Source organism: Bos grunniens, chromosome 4, assembly GCF_055505025.1.
Source record: "Bos grunniens cultivar Pamir isolate PY7600 chromosome 4, Bosgru_T2T1.0, whole genome shotgun sequence".
NCBI lineage: Eukaryota > Metazoa > Chordata > Mammalia > Artiodactyla > Bovidae > Bos > Bos grunniens.
This window is the reverse complement of record NC_141168.1, coordinates 96961459-96987098: the sequence shown is the minus strand read 5'-3', so window position 1 is coordinate 96987098 and position 25640 is coordinate 96961459. Positions and strand designations below refer to the sequence as shown.

The 25640-nt window shown below is 39.3% G+C and overlaps 1 protein-coding gene across 1 annotated transcript in view; it reads right to left on the bottom strand.

The window, feature by feature from the left end:
• Positions 1-25640, bottom strand: part of DGKB (diacylglycerol kinase beta) — a 1123143-nt gene that overhangs the window by 931754 nt on the left and 165749 nt on the right. The window lies entirely within an intron of this gene.

Here is a 25640-nt window from a genome sequence, read left to right as displayed (position 1 = left end):
AGGGACCTGTAGTCCAGTGGTTAAGAATCTGTCTGCCAATGCAGAAGACACAGATTCTATCCATCCCTGTTCTGGAAGGCTCCCACATGCCTTGGAGCAACCAAGCCCGTGCATCACACCTACTGAGCCAACCTGCTGCTGAGCCCACAAGAGAAGCCACTACAGTGAGAAGCCCACGCACTTCTCAAAGAGCAGACCCTGCTCGTTGCAACTAGAGAAAGCCTGGGTGCAGCAATGAAGACATAGCACAGTCAAAATAAATACATATTAAAATAATAATAAAAGTTAACAAAAACTCTGATAGCAACAACTGTGCCAGAGGCAGAGGATGTTGGAATTAGCGCAAGGATACACTCTTGCTGTTACCATCCATCTTCTTTCAGGATTTTTGAATCATAAACAATGTAAAGACAATTAGGGGCTTGGCCTCAAGCGATGGTTCCTTTAATACCTTGTTAATCTCTCACACACAAAAAGTAATTCTAATGCCTGTCGAATACCAATGGGCTGCAAAGATGATGAAAAGGAGAGATTGCAGAAACCCTCTGACTATAGGAAATTCTGGGTTATCTGAAAGTGAAAATGTATGGAATCACTTGGTCATTAAGTACATTAACATGATTTGGGCCTTATCAATGCCAGTGATTCCTCTTGTAAGCCTTCATTCATGCTTTCATTTTTGAACAAACATTTAAAAATTTTAACAAAAGGTAGCTGCTTAATTATTATTATTGTTACTTAGTATCAACACTACTTTCGCTAGATGCCAGGCCACCCACTAGATCTGGGAGAGTCAGCATTGAACAACATGGAGACGTTCTTTTTCTCACAAGGTGCAAATTGTGAGAGAGAAACACACAATGAAGCAAACATTTGTTTGGATGGTATCAAGTAGTGAAGAAATCCTAGACGGTAATAGGAAAATGCAAACTCTCGTATTAGGAGCAAATTCGGCAAATAAAGTGGCTCACAATGCGAAAATGCTTAGTACATACTAGTTGAATGAATAAGTTAAAAAATGAATGACAAGGGAGAAAGGAAATAAATGAATGAATGACTCGGAGGAGAAAAAGACAAAGAGGATAGAAATCAACCTCAAAATGCGTCCCTCATCAATCTCAAAGAGAATGCAAATAATATTGCCCCTCAGAACTTCCTGCCCATTCCCCAAAGCTGCCTTTCTGGTGATTTTTCTTCTGGGAAAGCTATCCTTGTTTTAACAGGTAAACAAATCTTAATGAGAACATACTGTGCAATAGTCCTTAGACTCTCTTCCAAAAGATGGCCCTGAACTCCTGCTGTGGAAACCATTTATAGATCTCTCTGTTGAGTGCAGATCAGCTGTAAAGACTAGGTTGGCACAGAACACAGGGCTAGAGGGTGGAGGTGTCACAGGGCTCTTGAACCATTTTTGTGCTAAGTCCTAAAGTGAAATTTCAAATGTAAATCTGAATGAAAAATAATTAGCCTTTTCTTTCCATCCCAAGGAGTCAGATCAAGTAAACTATTGTATCACAATGAAAAAAAAGAAAAATTCCTCTGCTCCCTAAACGACAATTTCAATTGTTGGAATAATTGATTTCTCAGTTGAACAACATCTGCGCGTCGGATCATTCTTTTCCTGCCTCTGTTCAACTCAAAACATTTTCTGACAGATGGTGATATAGCAAGTAAATAGGGCCTATGTATTTCAGAGCCTGAAACATGTCTGGGCTCACAAAATAAATATCATAAATAAATATATTTTATGGTATCCCTATGCACACTGAGCTCTGAGATGGTAGAGAAAAAAAAATCTCATTTATATTGCAGAAAATAAAGCTTCCTACCTCCTTTTGCATAATACTAACAAAAGACTCACGGTATATTCATAGCAGAAAAGTCTGGTCCCAGGATATCTCATTTGTGGACACTAAATACAGTCTTTTAAAAACAGTTATTTGATTTAAAATTTGTAGGTGAGTAAAAATATCTATCCGATTTTCCATTTCCTAACTACAAGACAAAATCAACTCAATTTAAAACAAACTTTGTGAAACCAATTAGGTTTATACAAGAAAAAAAGAAAGGAAAAAGAATTAGGTATATTAACATTAAGCTTGTGAAATACAATACTGTATGTGGAAAGATTCCTTGATTCATGAAAGCCTTTTATTTTTTTTAGTATCTGATCATACCTAAACCTGCTTATAAAAGAACACTGAATGTAACTTTAAGCTAAATCAAGATGATACTGTTTCAGGAAAGTAATGACAAACTACTTTGCATCAGGAACTGGATAAAGTAAAAAATCAGTGTCTGAGATCTTTGTCACAAATGCCATTTTAACCACACATTGCACAGAAACTAAGGCTCGATATATGCTCTAACATACATACTAGAAAAAAGTTTCCATTTTAAATTGAGTACTTTTTCAAATGTTAAGATTCCCTGTGTGTGGTAAAAGCTATTTGATGTAACTTAAATAGGCGATCTGCAATAAATCAGTCTGTGTATAACACAGAGATTATGCTGTCCTTTCTAAATTTATAAGCAGTAAATCTTATTTATTTCCAGAGCAATTAAATAAAACACTTGCTTTTTAAATCCTAAAGAAAGAAAAAGAAGAGTACTTCACCGTCTTCTATTTCTGACGCGCTATAAAATCACAGAACTTAAATCTAAAACACTAGGTGAGGGAGCAGTCATCATGTTAAAGTGATTAATTTAGTAGGATTAATATCCTATTAGACCTAAACTATATTCCTTAAGATTTGAACTCCTTTATGATTCTGATGCCCTAGCTCTCTCAGAGATTACCATAATATCTGTGGCTGCTTAAATCTTCAAATAAAAAATTGTTCTCAGGGAACTGAGTTTTAAGTTTGTTTACTTTTGTAAGAATTTTAAAGGACAGACATAAAAATAAAATTATTGTAAACCATATCAGATGGGTTACAGAGAAGAAGAAACATAAAAGCATGTAAATGTATGTTTGTGTCTGTGTGCATGGGAAAAGGCTGTAGAAATTAGGTTAACTTTATAGAGGATACAGGAAATCTAATGCTTGTGTTATTATATGATAAAAATAGGTTAGATGAGTGATACTGAGCAGACTTTTTTAGTTATATACAATATGCTCTGCTAAAGGCTTACTTTAAAATAGAAACTATAATTTGCAGGGGAATTATGCCTCCTGGACACAAATTTTTTAAAGCAATCAATTTGAAGTTGTTATTGTTTTCCCACTAAAAATACAAGTCTGAAATTCGTTCTTCTCTTGTTTCTGCATATCCAACAGACTTTTAATTATTTTTCTTCTCTTCATATCTATGCTTATCTGTGTTTAATTTTTGCTTCAGATGCCATTGAAATATTTTCAAAACATCTTCTATTGAAATATTTATTTTCTTCTTTGTCTATGGTGTTTAATACAGCTATCATAAGTAGAATTTGGAAAACAAAAGTTGTTTAATTTAAAAAACAGCATAATCAGGGAGGGAGAAAAAACAGTATAATCAGAATATGTACATTTGTGTTCTAAGACAGAGACTTATACAAAAATATATACATATTGAATGTCGAGTTAATCATATCACTTCTCAGAGAAACTCCAGGATGTTTACAGATAAATATTATCCATGTTCAATTTTTTGCAATTATTTTCCCCAACTGTTTCAGATGGATACTTGAGTAACACAAAAACATACTTGAGTTTTTGCATCAAATAATATAGTTGGAATAGCACGCCTTTTGTCAAAAATGTTTATTTTTCCTTCAGTGTGTCTAGCACGAAATGATGCAACATACATTTACAATTAAGAAAAGTCTTTCAATCATGTTCATTAAGGATTTTGTAATTAAGGGAACACATTGACTAACTCTATGACTGCAACTCCTGTTTCTATATGATATCTGTCATATTATCTTAACTCTCGAAATGAAAGGTAGAATTTCAAAATCCAGATAGGTCATACCTTTGCTTTCCTTTTTATAGGTCAACCAAGTTTTATAAAGAAGGAATTCCTCTAAAGAGTTTCTATTTGGCTCAGATCAAATAAAAAGGCAAACATTCCTGGGAAGATTGACATTTGTCAAATGTTTCATGTCATGTTGTGTGGTGATAAAGTTCTCTAAGCAACAAATGTCAGAATGCTGACACTCTACTGTACAAACCAAAACAAGTACAAAATTGAGCATAAATAATCTAAAAATATAGGCAGCAGAGTGTGTTTAGGGGGACTAATATTTTCTCTCTACGGGTACAGCATACCTTTGTTTATTTTCTATAGGATATCCCTATTGGGAGGGGAACACAGAACGCATGAGAGTCAACTTATTTTTAAAGCTAACAATGAAAACATGGTTTTGAATCCTTGCTTAATTAAAAACGGAACAGTACAAGACAAGACGGTGACTCACTTCTATCACAAGAAGCTAAAAGTTAAAAATTATGCAAAATCCTAAAAGCATACAGACTGATTCAAATACTGCTTCACAAAGAAAACTTCAAATAGATCCCAAAGCTCACTTATTTATTCAGACCGTTTGTTGATACCACAGCTCTGTGCTTCCTTAAATGCAAAACAAACAAAACAAAAAAGCAGATGAAGAGTACTTATTGCCTCCAATAGTTCCTTATAACGATAAAACAATTGATTCCTTTCTAACCTCCTGAAAAATTAAAGTATAGAGTCCTCAAATAGTCAAATCTTACCTTTAGGGAAACATAAACGGGAATGGGTTCTTCGTCCAATTGTGATTCGGCACTCCCTAGCCATTAAGGTAATAATTTATGCAGGAAAATAGAAATTCTAATGTGTGTTACATTTTATTCGCAAATACAGATGACAATTCCTTTTACTAGGTAGCTGAGAGTGACTAGTTCTTGTCATAATGTTGTCATAGTGATAGTGACATCAATGTACTTCATGGTAATCAGTGCAGAGATTTATCTGAGAAAATATTAGTGCTGATTCCTGATGCGCTTTATATTTTAAAATGTTGAAAAATAGGCCATCTAATATATTACAGGTAAATGTGTTTTCCTTAAGCAAAGCAGATGGAAACTCTAGACTAACTGATGGATATATAAATATATCCATACATATGAAATACACGCACACAAAAACAAGCATCTGAATGGATGATGGGGATATGGGTGAACAAGCCATGAGATCATGATTAAGTGGTTGCTAAGGAAGAGCCTGCTCTCAAGTGCCTTTGCCAAATGCAAAAGCTCCTCTAGTCATGAGCCTGGTTTAATTATTTTGTTAAATCCTTTTTAATATTTTTGGACTCCAAGAGTGATATGGTGCTGATAGTCCTGAATTCTGGATTCCGTCCCTCGCATCTTGGCAAAACACTTTCGGTCCTCACCTTTCATGCCAAAGGGTTGTCATTGAAACTTCAGATGTTGCACTTAGTGGTTTAATTACCTCTTACTCCAACACTTTGCAGATGGATGTCACGATAAGCAAGGAGAACACTTGCAGAATCTCTCAAAGATGGAGAGAAATCCCATTTTTAGGTCACCAGCATATTAAAAATGAAAACTATATATATATAGTTTTCATATATATATACACTTTATATAAATATATTTAAATATATGCATATATTTAAATATATATATTTATATATACACAAAAAGGATTATAATTCTCTATATTTAAAATGCCTTTTTAGAAACTAACATCAAACTATGATACAATAATTAAGCTTTCACACAAAATTATAGGATTTATTTTTTAAAATAGTAATTGAAACGTGGATGAATGAAACGTGGATAAATGAAACGTGGATATTAACCAGTAAAGGATTCCAGGCTTAAATTTGGAAGAACGTTGCCTTCTTTTTCAATCCAGGCAACATGTATCTGTGACTGATTGTGCAGCCTCATTTTGAGATCTTAATGCCCTTCATGCATGTGTGAATATGGCCAGTCATAATTCCTTATCTATGGGTAATCAATCCTAATTAAAATAAAGGGATATACGAGGCTCTCAGGGCAAAGGAGACCTCACCATACTCAAATTCCAAACTCAAAAGCTTTTGCTGTTGTTGTTTTTTAATTTTACATTTTCTGATTTGTGTGGTGGTTTAGTCGCTAAGTCATGTCCAACTCTTGCAAGGCACCTCTGTCCATAGAATTCTCCAGGCAAGAATGCTGGAGTGGGTTGCCCACTTCCTTCTCCAGGGGATCTTCTTGACCTAAGGATCGAACCCAGGTCTACTGTATTGCAGGCAGACTCGTCACTGACTGTGCCAGCAGGGTAAGATCTACCATTTTGTGGAGGATAAACTATAAACTATAATCATTCTCATTGGCTGGACTCTGAGAAGTAGCACTGCATCTTCATCAGCCTTGTAATTTCACTTCAAAAACAGTGACTTAGACATGGCCAAACGTAATAATTTCTCTGCACTAAAAGGACTATCTTTTAGTTGAGTAAAAAAATGATGTGTTTACTCAGGGCTCTATTAATAAAGATAGATTACATAGAGGTGATTTTGATTTGGTATTATTAACCAAGGGTTTTATTTCCACGTATGCAATTTGCACAAGTCACAGATTTGATATTTGCAGATTTGAGTATTTACCTTATACCATAGCATCTCAGACTGGTTTAGTGCAGAGGGATTGGAGGCCAAAAGCAATATTGAATATTTGCTGTCAGTAGCAAGTTCATGTGCTATATTTACATTTATAGAAACATACTTATGAACATATTCATAATTCTGAGAAATGATCATAGAACAGAGCTTCCCAAATACAGGCTATTTTGCCACCCAGGGGACATATGCCAACATTTGGAAACATTTTTGTTTGTCACCATTGAGGGGGTGACACAAATGAGCGGGTGCTACCAGCATCTATTAGGTAGAGGACATGGATGCTGCTAAACGTTCTGCAATGCATAGAGCAGGCCCTCCTTCACAACAGAGACTGACACAGTTGCAGATGACTCAAATGTCAACAGTGCCAAGGGTTACAAACACTGCCACGCACACACACACACAGCACACGTGAACACACACACACATACACACAGGATATATAAAATGAGCTGATAATCATGGCCACATACTGCTGCTCAAAAAGGCAGATCAAATAATATGCATTTTATAAAATGTGAATTTATCAAGGTTTAATCTTAAGCATGATATGTGGGGAACCATCCCCAGTTTTCAGACACACGCTCAGGCTACTTCAAAACCAGTACCAGTGCTGGACAATGTTTCGTGTATGTTCTAAGTGAGTGTGTGGTTTGCTGAACTGAGATGAATGTACGTTGCTGCAATGCATATCTAATTGGGAAAGTCACCATGCTTCCACTCAGCAAGACTTAATAGGCAGTACAACCCAAAAGGATTCATGATGACCTATTCACATTATGCCCACACTCTGTCTGGATAGCCAACCATATTATCAGGAGCATATTTTCAGATCCATTGAGGAAAGTCTTCTGGACATTGCATAAAAGCAAATGCTTGCTGTTTTTGTTTTGTATTACTACATGTGTGCCCAGGAAAACATTTACCACCCAGAAGTGTAGAGATCAAATCCAAGATAATATACTATCTCTGGTAGGAAAAAAAAAAAAAGACTAATCCAAAAGGATTAGGGATACCAAGATTGCACAGAATCTTTTATCATAATTGGTATATCTGTCTTCTTTAGGTTAAAAATGATTTTTTTCCTCTAAGTGCATGCTTTCGTTCTTACTTTTCATCACTTTTTCTCCTAGGTTGTTTTATCTTATCCTTCAGTTAGCAAACATTCACCTAAAATACTGATATATTCCATAATACAATGTCTACAAATAATACTGGAAGTAGTTGAAGAAATTAATAGGCACTGGTATTCCAGAAGACAGCTGTTCAATAGGACTTTCTGCAATGCAAGAAATGCCTTTTTGCACCCACCAGTATAGTCACAACTGGTAGCATGTGCCTACTGAGACCTGGAAATGTGGTGAGTGTAACTTAGGAATAAAAGATTCTATTGTATTTCATTTAACTTTGACTAAGAGCTAGTGCGTTGAAGAGTGCCATTCTAGAATACCAATGACTCAAAAAAACTGAGATCAGAGGAAACAGATAAAACTGATTTGAACAGAACGACAGGAGAAATACGAAGACAAAAAAGGACAATGATTAAGATGAATCAATGCCTGTAAGAGTTTAATCTTCTTCTGACATTTAGGTTCTTTTGACATTTAGGTCACAAGGCTTTATTGGAGGTGGAAATGCATTTAAATTTGCGGTAACTTAAGGTGACTTATTTTTGCTTTGGGGCAATCCTAAGAATTTAGAAACTTCAGATTTGAGTGAAACATTCCTGTTCTTGCTTTATAGTCACAGAAAATAAACTACATGTTTCAAGAGATTTAAAGATTTTTTGATAGAGGAACAAAACACACTGACATTTAGATAGATGAGAAGGAGAACTCCCTGTCATGTAGAGTTCCAAAGAAGAGATGGCTACCAGACAGGGACATGCAAGAATTCCCCTCCCTACCACCCCATCAGGCACCAGCAAGCTATAGCTATAGAGGGTAGAGGAGAGAGGATCAGCTAGGTCCAGAGGGATCCCTGTGGGCTGGCTACTTTGGTTGCTTTTTCCGGCTCAGGTCATAGGGGCTGTCCTCAGTCGCCTGCTTCCTGACCTTGAGGCAGTTAGCATGGAGGCACAATGGTTCTGAAGGTGGGAGCCTGATAGGGGACATGGTTGGAGTGTGGACTTAATCAGTTGCTCAAGAAGGGGACTGACCACCTATTATTTAGGTCCTCAAAACTGAGTCTAGACAGCACAAAACCAAAACTATATTACAGTTGACCTTTTGTTGTCTGGGCATCAGTTCTCAGCTCAATTATCTAAGGAATTCTAGTAGCCTAGGTAGTAGAGGAAATATCAGAGAGTAGCATATATGTTCCTCTAAATTGCCTAGGAAAATATTTTATTATGAGAGTCAGAAGGAGGAAAACAAGTAGAAGTATAAGTAGGTCAACCTGTAACCAAGTTTCCTATTTGTAAGGCAAAAAACTGACCTGAAATTCGGAAGTCTCTAACAATATCATGGTGGGCTTGTAAGGTGTGTAAATGTCCAAATAATATATTTTTGACAATATTATCTTGTATTCCCTGAGTCAAGGTGGTAGGCGCAGCAGTTTTGTAGATGGAGAGTATGAACTGCTTAGGGCTTCCCGGTTGGAACAGTGGGAAAGAATCACTTGCCAATGCAAGAGACTCAGGAGATGCAGGCTCCATCCCTGGGTTGGGAAGATCCCCCAAAGAAAGAAATGGCAACCCACTCCAGTATTCTTGCCTGAAAAATCCCATGGACAGTGGAACCTGATGGGCTACAGTCCATGGGGTCGTAAAAGAATCACACATGACTAAGCACACACATACACACACACACATGTATTGCTAGTTCGGTAAGGTATATGTAAAGGTTAGTGGTATCTGTTTATAGCCAAGGGGAAGGGGTGGTTATGGTGGCCATACCTATAGGGTGGGTGATTGTGGTGGCAAGCTGGAGGGAGAGAGGAAGCGGGAGAAGGCTCTACAGAGTGGGAGGTCCAAGTAAAAGGTGGACCAATGTGAGGCAGTTACCTATTTGGGGAAGAAATAATTTCTATTAATTTTTAGAATGGCACGGACAGCAGTAACCTTTCTAAGATGTCCCTTTAGGTCTGTAAGTGTAGATATAGAGCAAGGAGCATACCATAGGCTAAGTAAATAGCATAAGTAGAGAAACACACAGAATCCCAAATCTCAAAAAATAAATAAATTAAATAAAGAGTCTGTGTCCAGTTGGTTGGCATCTTAGGAGAGTCAATTGGAGAGTGTTGCTGGGATGGTGGTCTCAATGTTCAGGGGTAGCTGTCTCTGTCACAGTGTGCAATTTCCAAGTATTAGGCCCAGGTAGTATTATCTAACATGGTATCTTTTCCAAGAACAAACTCCTAGTCTAGGGCAAAGCAATTTGGGATATGGGACTGAAGTATCTTTATAATTGGATACCCACTCAAGTTAATAAGGGTCTTGTTTTTGTGGCTCTATAGTATTATAACAAGACTGAGCCTCTTGTAAAATATGAAGATGATTTTGATCCTGGGAGCTTGACTTAAAAACATTTTTTAAATCAAGGCTTTGTGGATGTACAGCTAACAAAGATGACGTTTGCCTCAATGAAATTGCCATAAGTGATCCAAAGCACCAGAACCCAACTGACATAATTAAATTCCTAATGAAGGGTGGCCAAATCTAAAAGCTTCTACTGTCCAAGAGATTGTCTAGATGGATGACGAATGGGATTCTATTGCAGACAGGTTTTAAATCACATGACCTATTCGGGGTACATCTTGTTAATGGGATGTCATGTTTGTAAATTAAAATATCTGCGGCTGAGTGTGGAGCTCCAGCACTGCCCCATAGGCAAATCCTCCAATGTAGCCAATTACCATGGGCCCTTTTCCTCAGTTGCTGGTTTGGTGGGTAATAGGCAAGCCAGTGAAGACATCAGGTTGTAGGGATGTGGGTTCCAGAAACTGCCAAATTTGGTTCAAACAGTAACTTAGCTGGAGGACTGGAGCCTCTGAATTGCAAATCAATGAAAGCATCCGGACCAATAGCAACAAGATCAAGTTCTTCAGTCGCTCAGTCATGTCTAACTCATTTGCACCCCATGGACTGTAGCTTGCCAGGATTCTCCGTCCTTGGGATTTTTACAAGTGAGAATACTGGACTGGGTTGTCATTTCCTTCTCCAGGTCAACAGAATAGTATGTGACTGCACTTGAAAGACTTATTTTTTGATGTAGATTTTCCTCTGGCATGTATAATTACCAATAAGGGGTTGTCTGACTTCATCATTATTTGGGATATGATGTTGGTTTTATTATTATCTCCTCATGTTATCTTCATTTTATTTACTAAGTCCAGTTTTCTCCCTTTTGTTAGCCCACACTGTCAAAGGGAATGTTCCCAGGGAAATAATTTTAATTTTGTGGAAGAAATCAGCTGGAGAGCCAAGATTAATTATCCTGGATATTGATGAAGATTCTTGGAGTGGTGGAAGTTTGGGCTCAAATGAGTCCCATGTCAGATGGGCAGGTTCCTGGCTCATGAGACAATCTATGGTGAATGGGTCTATGGGAGGGGAACAGAACTGAAATCTATAATAGCAGGAAAAGACATGATTAAAGGACCTCATATAACGCATAACGCATCTTTATATACAAGTAGCCAGACATCTTTCCCTTTAAATAAAGCAAATGTCTAAAGGAAGGATTTTCTGAAGGCTAGTGTGTGGTATGAATTGGCTAAGAAGCTTTGACTTAAGAGGGATTAGTGCCTGGGGGCAAGATAGACAGTGTCCAGTGGTTTGTCATCTCTTGACTGAACAGAGAGATTCTGAGGGGCTCATTAGGCCTCTCAATTATACCAGCTGTCTGGGACCTACTGGAGAATTGAGTTTTATTGGCTGCCAGTCCAGCAGCCCAGCACCGTGTATTCTGAGAAGTGAAATATGTGCCTTGATCACTGTCAGCAGTGTCTGGAATGCCCAAAGGGATAAGGAGTGACCTGCTGGAGCCTTATATTGTGACCTTAATACATGCAGAGATATGTGTGACCTTGATTTCTATTCTGGGCTGTGAACAAAGAGGTTCACAGAGTTCTTTATCCTGAACAGAGGGAACAACTTTTAGGCAATAACTCAAGAATATGTATATGTAAAAAGAAAAGAAAAATGCATACAGAGTAATTCACTGATGAGGGCGTCCAGTGCTAAAATGCTTGTCTGAAGTATGGCAAATTTTCTGACTCTTGGGCCCTGTCCTTTACAACAGACTTATAAAGTTCTTACCACTTGGGAGATGGGAAGCACTGCTATACCACTGAAGTGAAGCAAAGTTAAGTGAACGTAGCTCAGTCGTGTCCGACTCTGCGACCCCATGGACTATACAGTCCATGGAATTCTCTAGGCCAGAATACTGGAGTGGGTAGCCTTTCTCTTCTCCAGGGGATCTTCCCAACCCAGGAATTGAATCCAAGTCTCCTGCATTGCAGGCAGATTCTTTACCAGCTGAGCCATAAGGGAACCCCAAAATGTTAGTTGCTCAGTTGTGTCTGACTCTTTGTGACTCTGTGGGTTGCAGGCCTGTCCATGGAATTCTCCAAGCAAGAATACTGGAGTGAGTAGCCAATCCCTTCTCCAGGGGATCTTCCTGACCTGAGGATTGAACCCAGATCTTCTGCATTGCAGGCAGATTCTTTACCATCTGAGCACCTTCCCTGATAGCTATACCATTGAGCTTCATCATTTATGATGGTGGCAATGCTGCCCAATAGTCTACAAAACTGAAATTCCGTTCCATCAGTTGATCCCAAGGGACTCTGTTGGTAGCTAAGGTAACTAGGGGAAAGACAGCCTTATCGAGCAGCCTGTCATCTGGCAAGAGACTGAGGATAGGAAAGACCAAGTGCTCCTCAGGTGGAATATCCCAGAAAACTCAGGTCTGGTTTCATCCCTAAAGAAGAAGGACTAAGTAGAGGTGCTAAGTTTGAGGGGTGCTGCATTTATAAACCAGGGAATAATTGCCAACTGGGTACAGAAGGTCACATGCTTAGGGATCTGTGAGAGCCACCATTTCTAGGAAAGGCCAGTATGTGGCAAGTGATTTTTGGTCTAGTGGTGTATAGCCCTGAGCCAAGCTCAGTTCAGTTCAGTTCAGTTCAGTCGCTCAGTCGTGTCCGACTCTTTGCAACCCCATGAATCGTAGCACACCAGGCCTCCCTGTCCATCACCAACTCCCGGAGTTCACTCAGACTCACGTCCATCGAGTCAGTGATGCCATCCAGCCATCTCATCCTCTGTTGTCCCCTTCTCCTCCTGCCCCCAATCCCTACCTCTTTTCCAATGAGTCAACTCTTCACACGAGGTGGCCAAAGTACTGGAGTTTCAGCTTTAGCATCATTCCTTCCAAAGAACACCCAGGACTGATCTCCTTTAGAATGGACTGGTTGGATCTCCTTGCAGTCCAAGGGACTCTCAAGAGTCTTCTCCAACACCACAGTTCAAAAGCATCAATTCCTCAGTGCTCAGCTTTCTTCACATCCATACATGACCACTGGAAAAACCATAGCCTTGACAATATGGACCTTTGCTGGCAAAGTAATGTCTCTGCTTTTCAATATGCTATCTAGGTTGGTCATAACTTTCTTTCTAAGGAGTAAGCTCAGTTGCTAACATCCAAAAACCCAAGGGCAACCTATGGGCCCCATAAGCATCCTAAAATTCCTGCAGACGTGAGAAGAGGTTGATAAAACCTTTGTAGTGAAGGAGCCACTAATAGGAATGCCTGTCATTTTTTATTTTTCCAACTCAGTGTTTTTACTAAAGAGAAATATGTTTCTTAGAGAAAATAACTAAACTTATTGGTTTGCAGTCCTTCCAATGATACAATCTGATATTTAGCTGAGAATAATTACTACAACTGTTGAGATCAATACTACTTAGTGACTCTGTATTAAGGCAGAGATAAGCCTCACTGGTGCTTCCTTTTAGAAGGGATATATCCACTGAGATGAACGGCCCAACTCAATTTTTCATGAGATGCTATTACTTCAAATTTCATTTTCTGCCCGTCAGTATCATGCACAACGGTGTTCCCTGTGAGGCTATGTTTTACTGCAAATCTTTAGCACCAGCTAGCGTGTTTGCACATAAAAGGGTGATTTTCCTCAAGCAGGGAGAAAATATGACTCTCGAGACCAAGCACAGTTGTGTGGCTTCTACCACAGTTTTGTCCCCTGACACACACTGGGATGTGAGCTTTCACATGTTGCTTTCTGTCACCGCTGCATTTGAATGTTTCCTGGCACACTTCATTGTGTTGTTTCATTTTTTGTGGTTTCTCTCCCATGTTTTTGCCACAGTGGCCATCCCTTCTGACATAAGTAGCCTTAATGTAGTGATCCACTGTGAGGCATTGTCCTTTTTTTCCTTCAATTATAAGAGGTTTAAGTATAGGTAAAATGTGACTATTAGATAGAGAGGTGATGGACATAATCACCTAATTAATATAGCACCTATAGTAATTAGGTCTTACATAAAGCTTGAATTTTTTTAAGGCCCTGTTTTAACTCATTGGGCCATCTTAACTATTTTCGTTGGGAGGCACATGGAGTCCTTTTATATCAAGTCATTACCTAGCTTCAACTTATTACTCATTGTTTCAGTGTCCATATCCAATATAGAATATTTTAGGGCTACAGATATTACGACTATGGGAAATGTAGGCAGGGCTATAACTTAAAATGAAGAATATCTATTTTTTTCTCTTTCATAGTTAGTTACTCTCCTAAGGTTAGAGGGGGTTGCATATTTAAATTTAGTAGGATCTTCTGACAAAACTGTAATATGAGATCCAGTACAATTAAGTGCATGAAGCTTTGTCAACTGGTACACTTTAGAACTTGTTAAAGTAAATTTAGAACCTAATCATTGGCCTTTGAATCCTTTTGTTGAAGAAATTATTCTAGTAAATTTTGGATTTTCAATTGTTTTAAGTTGTGGACCTTTGTTTAAAATATATATACAGTATATTATATATATGTACGGGCTTCCCAGGTGGCATCAGTGGTAAATAACCCACCCGGCAATGCAGGAGACATAAGAAACACTGATTCGATTCCTGGGTCAGGAAGATCTCTTGGAGAAGGAAATGGCAAACCACTCCAGTATTCTTGCCCAGAGAATCCCATGAACAGAGGAGCCTGGCAGGCTACCATCCATGAGGTTGCAAAGAGTCGGACGCAGCTGAGCAACTAACACACACACAGCAGGTCCCTGAAGGTGCAGTCTATGATATTCCTGAGAATCTACAGAGCATAACGTTCCAATGAGATACACAGCAGCAAAGACAAGTAGTTTCTACCCCTACTCGAGCAATACCAAAATGAGACCCAGCTGCCATTTCTCTCTTATGGGGTGGTCTCTCCTATGGGGGAGCCCAATCAACATCTCCCTGAACAGGAGCCCCATGAAACACACAGATCAACCAGAATTCTGCCCAAAACAATAACAAAGAAACTACCACCACCACCAAGAAGAATCCCCTGGAACGGGTCTCTGGCAAACACAGACTGTGACTAAAAGCAGACCTGCAGAATCTTCTGGCCTGGAAAGCATAGCTCAAGGGGCCTCAGGCTTCAAGACTAAAGCTCAAGCTCAAATTCCATTCCCAAACTGCTCTCTCCATGGTCTGGAGCCAATTAGTGGGCCAGGAGTGGTCTCCCAAGAAGTTATCCAAAAGTCAGTGGTTTTGACCGCAGCGCCAATTGTTTTATAAGAGTTGAAGAATTCTTTTGATGGTGGCATACAACACACTGATTCATGCAGATGAAAGGCTGAACACTTTGTTACTTAATGCAATTTCGGAGAGCTGGCCGCTGGGCAGGGCCACTCAGGGAGCTGCAATCAGCGAGGGGGTGACACCATACAGGTAGCTTTGGCAGGCAAGGTAGAGTCGGGTTTATAAGGCTTGTGAGGATGGGCTGATTTGAATCATGAGCAGAAGGGTTATCCGTTGTTGTCTGGTTGTTGTTGTTTAGTTGCTAAGTTGTGCTTGACTCTTTTGCAACCCCATACACTGTGGCCCACCAAGCTCCTCTGTCCATGGGATTTCCTAGGCAAGAATACTGGAGTGGGTTGTCATTTCCTTCTCCAGGGGATCTTCCTGACCCAGGAATAGAACTCACATTTCCTGCATTTACAGGCAGATTTTTTACCACCTGACCATGAGGGAAGCCCAGATGTCTGGTTGTTGTTGTTGTTCACTCAGTCATGTCCAGCTCTTTGCGACCCCATGTCCTTTACCATCTCCCAGAGCCTGCTCAAACTCATGTCCATTGAGGCAGTAAGGCCATCCAACCAGCTCATCCTCCATCATCACCCTCTCCTCCTGTCTTCAATCTTTCCCAGCATTAGGGTCTTTTCAAAAGAGTTGGCTCTTTGTATCAGGTGGCCAAAGAATTGGAGCTTCAGCTTTAACATCAGTTCTTCTAGTGAATATTCAGGGTTGACTTTCTTTAGGATGGACTGGTTGGATCTCCTTGCAGTCCAAGGGACTCTCAAGAGTCTTCACCTACACCACAGTTCAAAAGCATCAATTCTGTGGTACTCAGCTTTCTTTATGGTCCAACTCTCACATCCACACATGACTAATGGAAAAACTATAGCTTTGACTATATGGACTTTTGTTGGCAAAGTAATGCCTCTGCTTTTTAACATACTGTTTAGGTTTGTCATAGCTTTTCTTCCATGGAGCAAGTTTGTACTTGCCATTATTAGGGTGATGCAATGTGGCCCAGACTGTAAGAGCCTGGAAAGGGAAGTTAACTTTCCAGGGCAACATGGTACTAAGTTGCTTCAGTCGTGCCCGACTCTGTGCGACCCCATGGACTGTAGCCCATCTGGCTCCGCTGTCCATGGGATTCTCCAGGCGAGAATACTAGAGTGGGTTGCCATGCCCTTCTCCAGCGCAACATGGTGGGCTCCAGCAAAATGAATCCTACACCCAGAAGCTGACAGCAGCCAGATTACAAGGCTGAAACAACCTGACCTGGGATAAATATCCAAGTGCCTTCACAATTTATAGGCAGATTCCATTTTTAAAAAATGTCTAATGATTGACAAAGGCCTTTTTTTTTTTTTTCCAACTTCTTGGCACATAAATGGGATGTTTAAATGAGGCACTCAATTTTCTTAGTTACTTTTTAATAAACATGAAATACTGGTTCATTTGACAAGATTCTTTTCAGAATTTTCTAAAATTCCAATAAAATACAGATAAATGATGTCAACTCTTAAAAACCTTCCATCTGAGTGCTCATTTTGAAGTCTTGAGAGAGTTACTGAATTTCACTAAGTGTTATATTTGTAAGAAGCCCGCTGACTAAGGAATTCTTACCACAGATTAATTAAGCAGAGTTAGGCAAAAAAGAAAAAAATAATAATTTTCCTACTCTTGGTCAGTTTTTTAATGTTTGTAAAAAATTAACAGACACTTCAATACATGTAAGTTTTAGGGTTGATAGCATCCAAATTAATATGGCAAAGCAATATAATATTAACAGCCTATCACAATGATTTTATGTAGATTTGTGCAAAGTAGCTTCAATCAGGTCTTTTATACGGCTCAGCAGTCCATCTGCATTACTCTAGAAACTTCCTTTCTCAGTTTTCCCAATGATTGATTCAAACTTTCTTCTCTTCCCCGGTATGTCTCCATCTTTCCTATTACATTAGAGGGAGTTTTTCTTTTCCTAAGGCAACTCCTCCCATCTGTGTGTTTATTTTTTTTTTATTTTATGAGAGGCTATAAACATATTTTTATTTGGAATGCTTTTCTTCTATCTAATTTAAATGATATATATAAAGAAACATTATTCAACCTTTAAAAAGAAGGAAATTCTGCATTCGTGACAACATGTATTCAGTTGCTAAGTCATGTCCAACTCTTTGTGACCCCATGGACTGCAGCAAGCCAGGTTTTCTTGTCATTCACAATCTCTCAGAGCTTGCTCAAACTCATGTCCATGAGTTGGTGATGCTATACAACCATCTTGTCCTCTGTCATCCCCTTCTCTTCCTGCCTTTAATATTTCCCAGCATCAGGGTCTTTTTCAACAAGTTGGCTGTTTGCATCAGGTGGCCAAAGTATTGGAGCTTCAGCCTCAGCATCAATCCTTCCAATGAATATTCAGGACTGATTTCTTTTAGGATTGATTGGTTTGATCTCGTTGCAGTTCAAGGGACTCTCAAGAGTCTTCTCAAACATCACAGCTCAAAATCATCAATTCTTCAGTGCTCAGCTTTCTTAATGGTCCAACTCTCACATCCATACATGAATGACTACAGGAAAAACCATACCTTTGACTACATGAATCTTTGTCAGCAAAGTAATGTCTCTGCTTTTTAATATGTTGTTTAGGTTTGTCGTAACTTCTTTTCCAAAGAGCAAGTATCTTTTAATTTCACAGTTGCAGCCACCATCTGCAGTGATTTTTGGACCCCAAGAAAATAGTCTGTCATGGTTTCCATTGTTTTCCCATCTATTTGCTATGAAGTGATGGGACTGGATGCCATGATCTTCGCTTTTTGAATGTTTTTAGTTTTTTTTTTTTAAACTTTACAAATTGTATTTGTTTTGCCAAATATCAAAATGAATCCACCACAGGTATACATGTGTTCCCCATCCTGAACCTTCTTCCCTCCTCCCTCCCCATACCATCCTTCTGGGTCATCCCAGTGCACTAGCCCCAAGCATCCAGTATCGTGCATGGAACCTGGACTGGCAACTCGTTTCATACATGATATTATACATGTTTCAATGCCATTCTCCCAAATCTTCCCACCCTCTCCCTCTGCAACAGAGTCCATAAGACTGTTCTATACATCAGTGTCTCTTTTGCTGTCTCGTACACAGGGTTATTGTTAGCATCTTTCTAAATTCCATATTAAGGAAACAATTCCATTCACCATTGCAATGGAAAGAATAAAATACTTAGGAATATATCTACCTAAAGAAACTAAAGACCTATACATAGAAAACTATAAAACACTGGTGAAAGAAATCAAAGAGGACACTAATAGATGGAGAAATATACCATGTTCATGGATTGGAAGAATCAATATAGTGAAAATGAGTATACTACCCAAAGCAATTTATAGATTCAATGCAATCCCTATCAAGCTACCAACGGTATTCTTCACAGAGCTAGAACAAATAATTTCACAATTTGTATGGAAATACAAAAAACCTCGAATAGCCAAAGCGATCTTGAGAAAGAAGAATGGAACTGGAGGAATCAACCTACCTCACTTCAGGCTCTACTACAAAGCCACAGTCATCAAGACAGTATGGTACTGGCACAAAGACAGAAATATAGATCAATGGAACAAAATAGAAAGCCCAGAGATAAATCCACGCACATATGGACACCTTATCTTTGACAAAGGAGGCAAGAATATACAATGGATTAAAGACAATCTCTTTAACAAGTGGTGCTGGGAAATCTGGTCAACCACGTGTAAAAGAATGAAACTAGAACACTTTCTAACACCATACACAAAAATAAACTCAAAATGGATTAAAGATCTAAATGTAAGACCAGAAACTATAAAACTCCTAGAGGAGAACATAGGCAAAACACTCTCTGACATACATCACAGCAGGATCCTCTATGACCCACCTCCCAGAATATTGGAAATAAAAGCAAAAATAAACAAATGGGACCTAATTAACCTTAAAAGCTTCTGCACATCAAAGGAAACTATTAGCAAGGTGAAAAGGCAGCCTTCAGAATGGGAGAAAATAATAGCAAATGAAGCAACTGACAAACAACTAATCTCAAAAATATATAAGCAACTCCTACAGCTCAACTCCAGAAAAATAAATGACCCAATCAAAAAATGGGCCAAAGAACTAAATAGACATTTCTCCAAAGAAGACATACAGATGGCTAACAAACACATGAAAAGATGCTCAACATCACTCATTATCAGAGAAATGCAAATCAAAACCACTATGAGGTACCATTTCACGCCAGTCAGAATGGCTGCGATCCAAAAGTCTACAAGCAATAAATGCTGGAGAGGGTGTGGAGAAAAGGGAACCCTCTTACACTGTTGGTGGGAATGCAAACTAGTACAGCCACTGTGGAGAACAGTGTGAAGATTCCTTAAAAAACTGGAAACAGAACTGCCTTATGATCCAGCAATCCCACTGCTGGGCATACACACTGAGAAAACCAGAAGGGAAAGAGACATCTGTACCCCAATGTTCATCGCAGCACTGTTTATAATAGCCAGGACATGGAAGCAACCTAGATGCCCATCAGCAGATGAATGGATAAGAAAGCAGTGGTACATATACACAATGGAGTATTACTCAGCCATTAAAAAGAATACATTTGAATCAGTTCTAATGAGGTGGATGAAACTGGAGTCTATTATACAGAGTGAAGTAAGCCAGAAAGAAAAACACCAATACAGTATACTAATGCATCTGTGTGTTTAGACCCCCTTATAATTTCTCAGGAATATTATCTAACTTCCCTTTCCTTAATATTTAACCATACCTTCTCAACTAGACCTTTTCCATGAATATGGAGTCATCCTAGGCTTCTATCATATATCATCCTTACTTACATTCCTATCTCTCTGCCACTCCACAGTTGGTCTTTAAAAGAAACTACTTGTCTTGCTGTCTTCATTTTCTCATCTCCTATGCATCTACTAGCATACTTTATGCCAACATAGCTATGTACCATTTATTTATGGAACAATCCGTCTTAAGGTCATCAAGGACTTGCATTTTGCCAAATCTAGGGGATATTTTTAGTGCTCATTTCATCGATTTCTCAGCAGCATCTGGCACTGTTAACTGCTTACTCTTTCTTTAATTACCCTCTTACTTGTGCTCCCATGATGCAATCCCACTCCTGTGGGATGCCAGAATTAAAGTACCTAAGTGAAAGAAACATCAATAGGAATGTAAGATTAAAGAAAAAAGAAAGATGAAACCCATCACCAGTAAACCCAAAAATAATTACGTGATTGTTGCCAAGACCATCCACCAAAATCCCTTCTCCCTTCTTGAATAGCAACTGGATATAAGATACCTAGTTACATTACATTTTTCAGCCTCCCTTAAAATTGGCTGTGGCCACTTGCTGAAATTCCTCGAAAGGTAAGTAAGAAGCACTACAGTGGTCCTATGAATGACACATCACCTCACTCTGGTCAGAATGGCCATCATCACAAAATTTACAATCAATAAATGCTGGAGCAGGTATGGAGAAAATGGAACCCTCTTGCAGTGGTGGGAATATAGATTGATAAAGCCACTATGGAGAAGTATGCATGCATGGGTGCTAAGCTGCTTCAGTTGTGTCTGACTCTTTGGCACCCTATGGACTGTAGCCTGCCAGGCTCCTCTCTCCATGGGATTATCCAGTCAAGAATACTAGTGGGTTTCCAGGACCTCCTCCAGGGGATCTTGCTGACCCAGGAATCGAACCTGTGTCTCCTGCATCTCCTGCATTGCAGGCAGATTCTTTACCACCAAGCCACCAAGGAAGCCCAGAGAATAGTGCAGAGGTTCTTTAAAAAACTAAAAATAGAGCTACCATGAGACACAGTAATCTCACTACTGGGCATATACTCAGAGAAAACCATAATTCAAAAAGACACATGCTCTCCAATGTTCATTTCAGCACTATTTACAATAGCCAGGATATGGAAACAACCCAAAGTGTATCAACAGCGGAACGGATAAAGAAGATGTGGTACATATACACAATGGAATACTACTCAGCCATAAAAAGGAATGAAATTGGGTCATTTGTAGAGATGTGGATGCATCTAGAGCCTCTCATGCAGAGTGCAGTAAGTCAGAAAGACAAAAACAAATACCATATATCAGCACATATATGTGGAATCTGAAAAAAATTAGTATAGACTTGTTTACAATGCAGAAACAGAGAAGAAACATGGATATCAAGTGGGGAAGGAGGAGGTGGGATGAATTGAGAGATTGGGATTGACATATATATGTTATTGATACAATATATAAAATAAATACCTAAGGATAGTATACTGTATAGCACAGGAATCTCTACTCAGTGCTCTGTAGTGATCTAGGGGAGAAAGAAATTCAAAAAAGAGGGGGTATGTGTATACACATAGCTGATTCACTTTTCTTTACAGTAGAAACTAGCATAACACTGTAAAGTAACCATGTGTGTGGGTGTGTTCAGCTGCTCAGTCATGTCCAACACTTTTGTGACCCCATGGATTGTAGCCTGCCAGGCTCCTCTGCCTATCAGAGGGATCCACCCGTCTCTTGTGTCTCCTGCACTGGCAGGAAGATTTACCACTGAGCCACCTGGGAAGGCAAAGCAACTATACTCCAATAAAAATTTTAAAAAGTGACACCTAAAAAAAAGAGAGATAAAGAAACTTCCCACATACCCTGCACTGTACTCTTACCTGTTTCATCAGGGCAAGTTGAAGATGGCAGAGATATAATCAACTTGGGTCTCTGAATGACTTAGTAAGGCAGAGATATCCCCTTTCACTATCATAAACATATATCTCCCTGGGTTGGAAAATTGTCCCACAGATTTTAATGTACATCAGAAATATCTGGAAAATTTACATACATTTTTGGCCCTCTAGACGAGAGTTTCTGATTCAGTACATCTAGAGTGGGGCTTCCCAGTGGTAAGGAACCCACCTGCTATTGCAGGATACATAAGAGACACAGGTTTGATCCCTGGGTTGGGAAGATTCCCTGGAGGAGGGCATGGCAACCCAACTCCAGCATTCTTGTATGAAGAATTCCACGGACAGAGGAGCCTAGTGGGCTACAGTCCATGGGGTCCAAAGAGTCAGACACAATTGAAGCAACAGCATGCAGAGAGGGGCTCAAGAATCTACTTCCTTTACAGTTCTCGTACTTTGAGAAGTGCTGTCCTAGACTATTGTGCAGAAAAAAACTAATTTTTTTTATGTCTCTTTTTTCAGCCATTACATTCAGAGTCTATTGTTAAAGCACTGTAGCCTCCCCTATCTAACTCAGAAGTGATTATGGAAACATGGTCAAAATCATCATATTTTCATGCTGCTACAAATAGCTAATCCGACACAAACTACAACACAACCTTGTCAAGCACACTGCATGATTGGGAAAAGGGTCAAACTAAGTTATCTAGTTTGCCATCTTTCTACAGATTGTCCTGTTTCTCCTACAACTGACCCCAGCTTCTAGGCCACGGTATCGTCCATTGATGCCCAATGTGTGAACAATTGAGGAGTTAAGGCTTAGAACAGAAGAAATACAGAGACAAAAAAATGGAACGGGAAAGGTACTTCACAAAGCAACACAACTGTGAACTTTGAAAAACAGATTAAATTATTCCAAAATTTATTTTGTAGTTTGGGGTGAGGGGTCTGGAGTAGGGGGAAGAATGTGTATGCTATTTCAAGCCAAATTAAAAAGGACAAACGCTCTTCAGAAAGAATGGGTGTACTGGATAAGAGTCAGCAGAAATGGTCACTGATTCAAATTCTGTAACTTATCAGATGAGAAATCTTGGATGATAGAATTCAGCCATGAAGGGAGTGATCTAGATGAGCCCTAAGATCCCAACCAGATGTGACAACCTGACTCTTGCTGAAAGGCTTATTTTATAACAGGGAAAAGAATAGACCTTTATCATTCTGTAATGACACATATATAGTATGCTCAAAACATTTTGATGGAAAATATGCTTTTCACGACATTTAACGAGAATAGAGAGAAAATTCCATCCTTAAATCTGACATATTTCGATTTAAATGCCTTGGATATTTTTTTTCCTATTTTGGTGGGGGAATAAGATTTAAAGCAAGAAATGAAAAATTGAGACATGCTGGCTCTTAAAATTTCCAAGTAATACAGGATAAGGAAGAAAGCTTTCCTTCTTAAAAGCCAGTTTGTATAATAGCTTTACTAATATTTAGTGTTTAAATTTGTCTCAGATTTAGGGGATGCTTTTATTTACCTTCTAAATGTCCTTAGGCCACTCAATGACTAAATATAGGCTTTACCTTTCCCAATATTATTTTCTATCTATTTCATATAACCATGATTACTTTAAATTGACAGTCTCTTTACTGGTTGACATTCAAGACACCTTAAAATTTTCAAGAAACCATTTAGAAAATAATGTTTCCTTTACTCCTTCTCTCCTTCGATTAGAAGCATAAACCCTAAAGAAACACAAATATTGTCTTTGTGTTTTCAAAGATACTCCAAATTTTGCTCCTGGAAATACATTTTATAATTTCTCATCATCCCATGTCTCTCTCCTACTTTACTATTACATAAAACAATGGAACTGTTTCCAAGCAAGAACAAAGTGTGGCAACTTACACAAACCAGAAACTAAAACAATAAGATGAAAAAAAAACCTACCAAGGAAATCTAAAGTTAATCTGATTCTGTAAGGCAGGAATAGAATTGAATGACGATCACTAATATCACTGTGTGTTAAGCCTCTTCAGCCATGTCCAACTCTTTGTGGCCCTATGGACTGCAGTCCACCCGGCCCCTCTGTCCATGGACTGAACTGTGGCTCAGCTGGTAAAGAATCCACCTGCAATGCGGGAGACTTGGGTTCGATCCCTGGGTTGGGAAAATACCTTGGTGAAGGGAATGGCAACCCACTCCAGTATTCTTGCCTGGAGAATCCCCATGGACAGAGAAGCCTGGCAGGCTACAGTCCATGGGGTCACAGAGAGTCGGACATGACTGAGAAACTAACACATACCACCTGGGAAGCCCCAAATCACTGCATTTTATAATATATTATAGAGGCGCATTCAGTGGAAAGACATGAGAGACTAAATTCTCATGTTAGGGTGATTTCTAAGGATATTAGACACCAGGTTATGTATGGTATGACGTAGAAGCCCTGAAAGTAAGACGGGAGGTCTGCTCTCAAGGCCTAACTATCCCACCTACATCATTTGAGGTTAACTGGCTTATTGAGTGAACTAAATTTGACGGAAATGTGTTCTGGAAGTCTATTTTTAACCAAGTATTCCACTTATCATTCCTTTTTGATCAACCTTCCCTGCTCCCTGAGAGCACATTATGCAAATCTCGTAACTTCCAAGTGACTTCTATTTCCTCTTCAGTTATTATGACTCACTCTCAGTCAACTTTCTTCAAAAGTTCAATTTAGTCTAAATCACAGCTCCAATCTCAAATTCCACTCAGAGCTTCTTTCTTCTCCACAATTCAAGACTGGCCCACGGGTCAAAGTCTTCCTATGAGAAAGGGCCTTTTTCACTTATCTTTCACTTTCCCTCATCCTTCTCCTTCCTTTCCTGCTTCCTCTTGGACTGAGGTGAGAAAAGAGGAATTGAATGAAGAAGGGCAAAAGTCTTTTCTCCTATTTCTGTAGTCTGGCCTTTGTTTTCTTTCATGACAGCATTCCTGAATGTTTGCCGTCTTCAGGCACATTGTGTGGATTTTTTCAGAGGGTTTGGAGCGGGGTATGAATCTCCACAAGCATAGGATTGTATTGTGGGTGCTGGGCTCTGGGGATCTCTTCTTGGCATTTTCTCTTTCATCTGCTTGTGTTGTGCTTAGTCTCTCAGACATGTCTGACTCTTTGCAACCCCATGGACTGCAGCCCACCAGGTTCCTCCACCAGGCAAGAATACTGGAGTGGGTTGCCATTTCCTTTTCCAGGAGGTCTTTCCAACCCAGGGATCAAACCTGGGTCTCTTGCTTCACAGGCAGATTCTCTACCACTGAGCCACCAGGGAAGCCCAAACCTTTCATTATTTTCATGCATCTACCCTGCAGGGATTCAATTAAGCAGTGTCTTGTGTTCTACTCCAAGGAAGCCCACAAGATACGCCTGTGAGTTTCTGTGACTCCTAAGCATTCAACCATGGGGTAGCATGGTCTGCCTTTCTTTAAGGCACTGTCAGCCTCTATTTGCTTTGCATGGGTCATCTTATCTTGGAGGGAAAGAGCCTCCATGGCCCAGTATTCTCTTCTGAGCTCACAGCTCAACAACCCAGA